Below are 11464 nucleotides of genomic sequence, written 5' to 3' on the forward strand. Positions count from 1 at the left end.
TATACAATCGATCCGACGGTTAGCTTATATGTAAACAGGCATCACGCGCGAGTGGGCATGGAGGACGGGACGTTTAATTACGCCCGCTCAGATGCAGGAAGCTCCCGACCAGCCGCTTTTTTTACAACGGCCGGCCAGGAGGCGGTTAAAGCAGCCCTTTGACATCAACGGCCTTCTGACGTACCAAAACATCCCAGAAACTGGACTACTATTGTGTGTTATCATGCATTGCAGTGCGTTACAACGCACGTGCATTGCCTTACTTCAGGGGCAGGCAACCTTAGCACTTCATTGGGGGGCTATTTAAACTAATGGCCCCGTTCACACATTTAATATGCATTGCCATACATTACATTGATGAACGCGTTGCCCTACACATAGATGTGAATCTACGCTTAATAATTTAGGTTTGTCCATCTGTGATCACCTGTGATTAGTGGCAATGGCAGTATCTGCCAACACCCCTTTGTTTCTCCCCCTGTAGTATCCATTGACATATACAGTACAAGAACATTCATCCAATGCAAATTTCTGTGTTCATGAAGTGCTCTTACAGTGCAGGCGTCAAAGGATTGTATGGGCCAAAGTAAATAAAGAAGTGGCCCCATGGGATTGTCACTCTTGTCACCCTCAGTCCACACATTTTAATGGATTTACCAAATTGTGATAATTATAGATGCTATACATAGGGTTAAGCTATTTGGGCTGCTTTTTGGTTCTTTCTGTTTTTTCATTTCAGATTTCATGCACTCTGGAGTTTCCGGGGAGTGGCTACAGCTAGGTCTAAACTCCCTTATTTCCTATTTAATGTGCTCCACCTTTATGCGGTAGTGTCACCAGGTGTCAGGAGGCAAGGGTTTTTCTGGATTCTGCTTGGGTTCCTGGAACCGGGAGGTTTCAAAGTGATTTATGAGGAAAGAAAGCTCCAGTCCTGGGTCCAGGGTTTAGCAGTGACCAGCACCCGATGACTGCACAGGTGTGCACAAACCTTAAGGAAAGGGTGCTGACTAGGGGAATTAACTCCTGCTGGGAAATAGGAACAGATTGTGTTCAGGAGTCAGGAGGACTCCCACAGAATTCAGAGAGGAGTCAGGGGAGTTCCTGCTGGGAAATAGGAAGAGACAGTGTTCAGGAGTCAGAAGGACTCCCCCAGAAGTCAAAGTAGAGTCAGGTGGTGTATGCGCTGGAGGCACCTTAAGACAGCCAGGGAGGCTGGGAGAACTGGTGACGCTGGGAGAGCCGAGAGACTGAGGGGCCGCCAGTACAAGTGCAGTACAGCACTACAGAGAGTACCGGTGGGTCTACAACAATTCATGTTAAAAGTGGAAGCCAGCAGTGAATGGATGCTGTACTTGAACAACCCCTGCGAGGGTATCCAAGGTTACATAGTTACATAGTATTTGAGGTTGAATAAAGACACATGTCCATCAAGTCCAACCTATTGTGTGTGTGTGTGTATAGATCCCTGAGTCATCTCGTTATTAGGAGTACTTGTACCCCTGTATATTACTGTTTCTCAAGAAATCGTTCAAAAGCTTCTTGAACGATTCCACACTATTAGCTGAAATCACTGCTTGTGGCAACGAGTTCCAGACCCTAACCGCGCGAACTGAGAAGAACCCCCTTCGCCCCTTGTGTTTGAATTTTTTTTCTACCAGTTTCAGGTGGTGTCCTCTAGTCTTTGTTACGGAATTAATCGTAAAGAGTTTGTTGCTAATGTTGCTATGACTATGGAACATTTTGTACATGAAAATCATGTCCCCCCTTAATCTCCTTAGTTCCAGCGTGAACATATTTAAATTTAGTAACCGTGTCTCATAGCTCTTGTCCTCCATCCCTTTGATGAGTTTGGTCGCCCTTCGCTGGACTTTCTCCAGTTCAAGGACATCCCCTCTGTGTACCGGTGCCCAAAACTGCACCGCATACTCCAGGTGAGGCCGAACCAGTGATGTGTAAAGTGGCAAAATTATAGACTTATCCCTGCAAAACATTCCCTTCTTGATGCAGGACAGGACTCTACTAGCTTTGCTTACCGCAACCTGGCATTGTAATCTATTATTGAGTTTATGGTCTACAGTGACCCCCAAATCTTTCTCCATTTCAGACTTCCCTAGCGGCATACCCATTATTGTATAACTCATTTGCTTGTTTTTTATCCCAAAGTGCATAACTTTGCATTTATCGACATTAAACCTCATCTGCCATAAAGTTGCCCACTCCCCTATTCTATCCAGGTCCTCCTGTAATGTTATACTATCTTGGTTTGTTTCTATAACCCTCCCAATTTTGGTATCGTCAGCAAACACTGAGATTTCGCTGTTTACTCCGTCCCCGATGTCGTTAATAAACAGGTTGAAAAGCATGGGTCCCAGCACAGAACCCTGAGGCACACCGCTAATGACACTAGCCCAGTCTGAAAGGGCGCCATTTATTGATACTCTCTGTACCCGTTCCTTTAGCCTGGTGGATGTGTGAACTTTCGTTTGAATAAAATTGGGCTACCAGGCCCTTAAAAAGAAGATATTGCGAGTGGATTGGATCCTTAAAGCGCTCACCATATGTGCTAATATCTCCAAACATCACAGCCTAATGCTTCAGTTCACACCAGTAAATGAAAAGATAGAACATGCTCAATTTTTTGCATCGATTTGCAACACGCTGCTGCGGGTTAAATGGAGCTGGCAGCATACATAACACACACCAGCGCACAGGCATTATGCGCACCTTAACACGTACCCACTGGTGTGAATGGGCCCTTAGTGTTCAGGAGCATTCAGGGAAAAACTTCTTTGAGCTGAGATGTCAAGGGTGCAAAGGCTGCTTAAAGCAGTGTGCAGTCAGAAGGCCTATTTAAGGCTCATCTGGAAGCTGATGGATGATCATCTGCTATATAACTGCGACCTGTAAACCTGATTCTGCTGCACACCTGCCTTCTTGTTTCTGACCTGGCTTGCCTTGTGACCTGCCTATTGACTACCTGGCACCAACAGGTGTCTGTAGACTAGAGGTACAAGGGAGGCCTTTGTGTTAACTTGGGGGGTTATTCACTAAAGAGCCGAAGAATCCAGCCATAGCTTTGGCTGATCCTTCGGCTTCCTTCGGCCGCTGGAGTCCTTCAGTTCAGTCGAACCGAAGGGCTGCTGTATGGGCTATTCACTATAGCCTTACAGGAGCCGAAGGCGACCAAGTGGCTCAGTTGAGCCGAAGTGACAGCCGAAGAGGGGACAATGGCCTGCCAAAGGCCAGCCATACGCCTTGCAAATGACAGCTGGGCGGAGCCAGTCGTGATCTCACAGATGGCTCCGCCCAGCTGTAATGACAGATCAGCGTCCCCAGCGTCATTTAGGCAACTGGCGGAGCCGGGCCGTGGACCTGCTAGAAGACTCTAGCAGATGCTGGCCAATGGGAAACATTTGGGCGAAGCTAGCTGCCACTGCTAGCTCCGCCCAATTGTTTTATTTTCTTTTTTAAAAATGTCTTACTTTTTTATTTTACTATTTGTTTACATATTTCAAATATTTTTTAAACTTTTTTTTCACTCTTTTCATTGACTTTTTATTCTGCTCGGTACCTCTGAGGTACCAAGCAGAATAGCTGAGCCAAATACCGCTCAGCAGCATTCGGCTACTGACTCACTGCCAGGCGGCCCCTATGAGAATAGGGGCGAACTGCAGTGAGTGAGCTGTCGGAGCTTCGGCTCAGCTGATCCAGATGTTGGATCGGCTGAGTCAAAGTCACTCTGCCCTTCGTCAAAGCCGAAGAAGCACAGCATGTTCAGCTGACTGAAGGCAGCCAATGTACAGCTGAAATCAGCCGTACTGAGCTGGAGTGAGTAGCCGAATGTCGCTCGGCTCTGTTTACTTCGGCTCGGTTATTAACTATACAACTAACTATACAATTAACTATACAATATGTGACAATTCCAACCCTGACCCTAGGGAAGGTTCTGAATAATAGATGTTTTATTCCTGGACTAAGTCAAGATCATACTTAGTAAAGTAAACTGTGTATAAATGATTAACCAAACCCATAAAAACATTAGATAAACAATATACTAATTGTTGTTGAAGGCCAAAAGCAGGCAACGTAGGCAAAAAAAGGCAGAACAATATGTAACTTTATATACACGGCAACATGCTGAGAAGCCAAAAAAAATAAATAAAGAAACAGTAATTTTATATACACAGCAACATGCAGACTCAGTAGATATCACATCTGTCTTGCAGCAGATGTGATAAGTTCTGTTCTCTCCTGTGGTTAATTTGTAGTAGTGCACAATGTGCCTGGAAGTTTATATATATTTGTCTTTAGAAAACTGCTCTGCCTGTGCTAAAAACTGACTATGAGTGACTGAGGCTCTGTTTGTGTGCATCATTCTGAACCATAATGTCTTCTCATTTGAATGTTTCCCAGCTACCATATTTTCTAGAACTTTCTACAGGAGCTTTCTTCCATATCCATAAGCATTAACATACTATTTGGCTCAGCGGGGGGATTGCGCTGAGGATCTATGAGTGCTTTATCCACCAGCAGGTATAAAATGAAAAGTGCAACTGTCTGAACTGGCCTCCAGTGAAAAGATTTTTCAACATAGGTTTGTGCCTCAGTCCCCACCAACAATCTTATACTGTAAGGATGGTATCACGCTCATGTAGCTGCACTCTTCAAATATTTGTTTACTTTTCTTTATGGAGAATGCATTAGGAAAGTAACACAGATACTTGACTTTGTAATGGTCACAACAGTTAAGAAGAACTAGTCAAATCTGGTGAAGATTATTCTGCTACTGGAGTCCAGTAGAGCAGCGTTTCTCAACTTTTTTCTAGTCATGGCACCCTTTAACAGTATGCAAAATGTCAGGGCACCCCAGTCTAAAATGTCATAGATTTTAAGGGGGACCCTACGCAAAAAGCAGACAAAAAAGTGGGTTTCCCCCTTCACATCAAAGTGCCTCCTTCAAATCAAGATCACCCTTCCTTCACATCAGTCACCCTTTGCATCAGTAATGAGATAAAGAAGGCTTGTTGCACTCCTTAACGGAGCGTGTATTTACAATGAGTCTTCAATAAATCCACGATTGATAATCCTTTAAGGAATTTGGTGTGCTGGTGATGTTTCTCCTATACCCTTGCATCAGTAGCCGCCCTTTACATAAGAAGACACTACCACAAAATTTTGAGGCATACCTTAGAAAGCCAGTAGACTTACCAGGGTGCCATGGCACCTGGGTACCCTGGCACCCTGGATGAGAAAGGCTGCTGAGGAGACACACAAACCATGTAAGGGAATCAGGAAAGTTAAAAAAAAAATTAATAGGGTACGTTTAATAGCCAGGAAACTAAGATTTTAAGAAGAAGAGATCAGGAACAGCAGACTGTATGTTCCTCTTGTGACACTTTTCCTTTAACTGCACTGAAGTCTGCCAAGAGATCCAGGACCTGGCTGTGCTGTCTGATCTGCATGGATCATAAAACTGAAACATATAACTTTAAGGCTAGGCTCATACTATTAGGTTGTAAAGCCTGACCCAGGATTTTTCTGCCATTTAATAATGATGTCATTGATAAACTCAAATAAAACAGAAAACAAGAGCCGGCGGGGGAGCGATCCAGTGCGTGCTGGCACCAAATCGGACCGGAACGCACTGTTCGTGGTGTGTTCTAGCCCTAAGTAAGATTTAACATTTATTTTACGATTTTATTTATGTCTGTCACCCAACTGGGAAGATGTGTGTTTGCTTTTGTGTTTGTCTGTGTAGCAGAGATTTCACATTACTTCCTGTCATGCCAAGAAGTGAGAGGACCATGATTCCAGTATAAACATGACAGAGGATCTAACCCTTCCCTGCTCATGGCTGAATTTGGGGTTTAGGGCTTGTTCACACCACTTAGTGCGTTTCAGCACAGTTAGCTGATAGAATGCACTATATCACATACTAAACTCCCCCCTGCATTCTGGGGCAGGAAGGGGTGTGGCCGCAAAATTGAAGTCAATGCCCCCGAAGCCAACCCCCTGCCCGCGGAGCGATCACCCGCACCAGAACACATGGCACAATAATGCCTGCTAGTGCATGCAGTATTCTTGTGATTGCTCTGGCCCGGAATGCAGGCAGTGTTGTGCCACACGTTCTAGTGCGGGCGATCGCACTGCCTCCTCCTGCCCCAGAATGCAGGGGGGAGTTTAGTATGTAATACAGTGCGTTCCAGCAGCTAACCGCACTAGAACGCACTGTAAGTGGTGTGATATAGTGATATATATATATATAGATATATATATATCTATATATATATATATATCCTGAAAAATGTACTCATTAAAAACTTTTGAATTTTTTTTCTTGCAGCTAATATAAGTACCTGAATATAATGTGGAACCAACCCCCGGTAATTCTCTGCAGCAGCACCAAGGCCAAAAGTGGTGGGGCAGCACTTGGAGCCAGTCAGAGGTGCATAGAAGTAACATGATGATAGGAGGAGAAAACAAAACATACAGTAAAGTCAATCTCCCCAACTCTCACTGGTTCCTCCCACTGACCTCACATGGGGCTCTACTGCTCTGCCCTGAATATAAATATCTTGGAGGCCCCAAGCGCCTTATCTTGGTAAGTATACATCTGCCGAGGGGGCTCTGTGATGCCAATGGAGGGGGGCAGAGAGAATAAGTGCATTTTCTCTGAAAGTACACCTTATTTTTTAATTCCTCCCACCATCCTCTGTCATGACCGACAGCTTGGGTGACAAATGCAAGATGTGGTGGGTCCTACTTTTAAAAGGGCCCTACACGGAGATAGAAACTTGTGTTTCTACTGGTGTTGGTTTCCTGGGAGACCTCAGAAGATCATTTTTCAACATCAGAGAGGAGCTTGTCAGCTCAGGCAAAGGGAAAGATGAGTATTTTCATTTTACAGGTATGCCTTTGCTGACTTTCTTCTGTATAGCAACAAAATCACTTTAAAAAATCTGGGCTGGCAGATCTACAGAAACATGTACAGACTTGGATTTTGTTTTGAAATGTGTGCAAATAAAAGGTTCCTATATTTCATATTTGATGCAAGCATGTGGAACCTAGTAGGGAGATATAGAAAAACTGCATGCAAAGACTTTGTTTGCTATTCTTTCATCTGACAACAAGCAGTTTTTATGACCATGTCTGTTCAATACAGATAATTGTAACATAACACATACCAGCATATACATTTTACCCAATCAACATGTTTACAATTTTCTGGGCCAAAAAAGAATCACAAGACTTGTCCTAAGTCACAAGAAACTGATGCTGACATGCAAACGAATGCATCATCCTACATTTTGCAGACTTCTCTGTTCTGACCACAAAATGACCCCAGCCAAAGTTCATGAAATGTAAAACCTGCATCAGTGTTACATGAATAAAGCTGAACTCCAGGCATCCTGCAAAAGTATTATTCAAAAGCTCAATCCCTACACACAAGTACGCAGAGAATTATTAGAAAAAAAAGTACCTGAAATCAAATGGCAAAATCCAGCTCACATGACCTGTGATATCTTCTTCAGGATTCAGTATATGCAGGCTGAAAGGCAGAGACACATGATTAGCATGGCGATGTAGATCACCACCACACTAAAATGTTGATACCATGATAGGTGAGGTGTGGGAGTGTCACACACCTTCCCCATCTTGTTGCGGCATATAGTGTTAGAGCAATGGCGTTCTTTAGGAACATGGGTAGTGGATAAGTACAGACAGCATGCACAATATTCCAAGTGTGTCCACAAGGTACAAGGTACTATGACAACTATAGATTGTTGCTTCACAGCACAACATTCCATTGCAACGTATCTTTTTCTTTAAAATACAAAGTATAATACAGTGTATGGATCTCTCATCTGTAAGTAGGATCTTAGAAGTCAGAGCATGGCCAGTGAAGGATCCTTTAGTCACCAGCAGGATGGTAAGAGGTTTTGAAAAGGTATATAAGTGTAGAAATGTCTGGTCCTCCAAAGCTGCTTATAGTGTTAGTTTTACTAGATTCCTGATGTGGGAACCCTGGGATAATCAGTTGTATAGCCAAGGCAGAGTACTAAACATTCGATGGAATCAAAGCTGAGGACAGGCCAAATGTCAGGAACCAAGGGGACAATCAGAGCCAAACCATTCAGGTCTGTTGCAGTGCATTTAACAAACACGCATTGCGTTAAGGCAGCCCATTCATATGAATGGGCTAATGCACCGCAATGGACCAAAGTTGGTGCATGCAGCATTTTCAGCAGAACACTGCAGCACACAATAGCGTGGGTGTACCGGGAAGGTGCATTTGGATGCCATTCAAAATGACTGTGTTCCAGGAATGAGCTACGAGATTTGCATAAGAATGAGTCAAATGATGTACATATTTATGAATGTATTTATATGCAATACCCATGGTTCATTCATATGTAAAGGGAGAGAGGTGAGATGCTGCTCACCCACATTGTGCACCCTCACTTCCCCCATTGTGCACCCACACAGACACCTGGGCACTGGGGTCCACTGTGGGAAAGGAAAAGAGGGATTAATCATTTTGGGATGGAGTTTATTACTCTACCTTCTTACACCAACTTTGGAACATACAGTATATTCTCCCACTGAGCAGGAGTAAGGGACACTGTATACGCTATGTCGTACATTATGCTACTGACCATTGCACTGTATAAGCTATGTTATACACTATACTCCTGGCCCCTGCACTGCATATGCTATTTTTTAGATTATACTCATGTCCCCTACACTATATACGCTATGTTACATTATACTCCTATATGCTGTAGGCTCCTGCTGTTGTTATGCCTGGTCTGGAGGTATGAAGCACCTGGTTGGACGGAGTCTTCTGCCATGGCTTTTGGGATATCTCTTTATATTTGCTTAATTGAATCAATGGTCGACAGGATTGGGTTGGAGTAGCGGTTCATTCAGTTGAGTTCTTTCTTCATTATTATGCATTACCTTGTGGTCCCACCAAGGTCCAACAGTGAGGAGAGGTGTTCTCCTTGATGTTCGATGCTCCCTCATTATTGTATATATGTTTTGCAAAGAACTGCCTTAAATCCCTTGAAGAATGAGCTACATGCCATCAAATATTATCAAGTATACAAACGGTATTGATTGTTCAAACATGACATGGAAATATATGGACATTATATATAGATAAATTGATCTGAAATGGCTGTGGCTATGTAAGGCATTGTATTATTAGGTGGGGAACACACTGGGAAATAAAATGGGAAAAGTATGTTTTATGCATGAAGGACTATAGTATGTTTTAGTTTGTACATAATAAATTATGGTTTAATGATCTTCGAATGTGTGCCTCCTGTAAACCCCAATATATAAACAATGTGGAGTAGCACTTACAATAGCATGCTGGGCGCATTGCAAAAAAAGGTGCCCCTGGAAAATTTTTGTAGATATTGACAAAAACATGGTGACTACAACAGATGAACAAAAAAAATAAAGATCTGACAAAACAAAAAATGTCCCTTTAAAGCAAACCTGAAGTAAAAAAAAGATTTCTTACTGCTGCCATTGAAAAACAAAATTACATTTTCAACTCAAACACTTGTTATTGGACACTTCTGCTTCTCTGCTGTGGCCGAGGGTGGCTTCTGGGGCCACATTATAAACAATCAGTCTCCCTGCCTGATACAAAAACTGGGTTGGCCATGGTAAAAAAAATTGGAATGTCATAGAACTAGCAGCCGCTTGGATGGGGATGTTGCCCACTTTAGTGAACAGATATTTCAGGGTCACGAATGTGAATTTTTTTAATGGCAGCAGTGCAGGGGGTGAGGTTGGGATACAAACAATACAAAAGCAGAGGAAGAAGTGCTACGACCGAATGGGGAATAAAAGTGTGTGACTGAAATCGACAGGAAGTGGGATAAGGTGGAGGGGACGGTTTAGGATCGACCGTGGTGTACAGTAATGTATCGTGGTGTCTATAGTTGCTTCCGGGATGTTGTAGATTGGAATGGAATTGGAGATTGATCCGAGTTGGCTGAAAAAACAAAAAATATGGGGGTACAAACAATGACAACTGTAAAGTCAATGTTTTGCTATAAGTAAATTCTCAGGAAAAAATGAAACTGTAAAAAACTGGCAGTCTATCTAAAAACTTCCCAACATTACTTCCACCTGAGTCAAAATATGACAAAGATATTGCACAAGATTTATAAATAGTAAAACTGTTGCAACGGTTATGAAAAATAAAAATATGGTGAAAGGCTCTATAGAACACTATTTAAATGCTTCTACAAAGAGGTGTTAAAATATGGAACTACATGAGAGCCCTCTAGTGGCTTCTGTATAATGCGTCTACAGGTACAAAACTTTATGATTAGTAGCTTTTTTAAACTATCAAAATAGATACATTTGCCTCTTTTGTTTTCTTTTGTTTAATAAAAGCTTGCTTGGGGGTTAAGTTTGCCAGATCTCTTCATTAGTTTAGTGTTATTGGAGTCCACAGTTTTGTATCCATCATCCTTTACACTATTCAAATTTACCACAAGCTGCAAATGTGGAAATTATGAAAAAAAATATATAATCTTGTAGGGTTAGTACAGTACAGTACTACAGTGGGGTAAATATTTACTTGTAATATATTTCTTTTTGTAAAATTGGTCAGTTGTTGACAATTTTGTTCCTCAACTTAAAAAAAAAAATAATTCACAACTTCCAAAAGCTTCTTTGTCATTTTTCTAGTTTGTTAGCAAGTTAATTGCTGCTTTACTTAAAAAACAACAAAATTGATAAGAGGGATAATCCAGTTGGGAAATTAGCAAACCAAGAAGAATGAAAGTTGTCAAATGTTGCGAGATTTTGGCGAAATGCATTGGAGTCAATGGGAAAGGTGAAATGAAAGTGTAAAAAAACCGTGCATGTCAAACCCATGACATGACCATCACTTACATGGTTTGCTTTGTCTTTTTCCTGAAAGTGTATTTCCAATTTTGCAGCCAAATTTGAGAAGCCCCCTCTATATGTTTGTTATGTGACTAACAATAATGTTTAAAAAAAATATTTCCTACCTTTTTTTAAACTGGTTTTTTTTTAGGAGCAGAATTATACATAGGACACAACAGGCAGCTTCTAGTGGTTAGAATAGGTAGCAGCGAGCAGATAAGGAACACAGCGAGAGGCATTTTTCTAAAAGTTCATTAATCACTTGCTGACTAAGGTATGGTATGGCCAGGCCATTTTCCAGTAGTCAGCGATGAGGTACTTTGACTGACATTTATTCCGTCATGCAACGCTGTACTGAAATGAATTTTATACCATTTTTTGGGGGCAGATAGAGCTTTCTTATGGTGGTATTTAATCACCACTGGGGCTTTTATTTTTTTACTATATTACTGGAAAATTACTGAAAATTGTGAAAAATTGCCATACACAACTGCTCCAGATTTTGTCTGCTCTGGTTTTGATAAATTCCCCTCACAATGCCTTGTGA

The sequence above is a fragment of the Nanorana parkeri genome, unplaced genomic scaffold, assembly GCF_000935625.1.
Source record: "Nanorana parkeri isolate BGI_ZX_2015 unplaced genomic scaffold, ASM93562v1 scaffold2367, whole genome shotgun sequence".
In the NCBI taxonomy this organism is placed as follows: Eukaryota; Metazoa; Chordata; class Amphibia; order Anura; family Dicroglossidae; genus Nanorana; species Nanorana parkeri.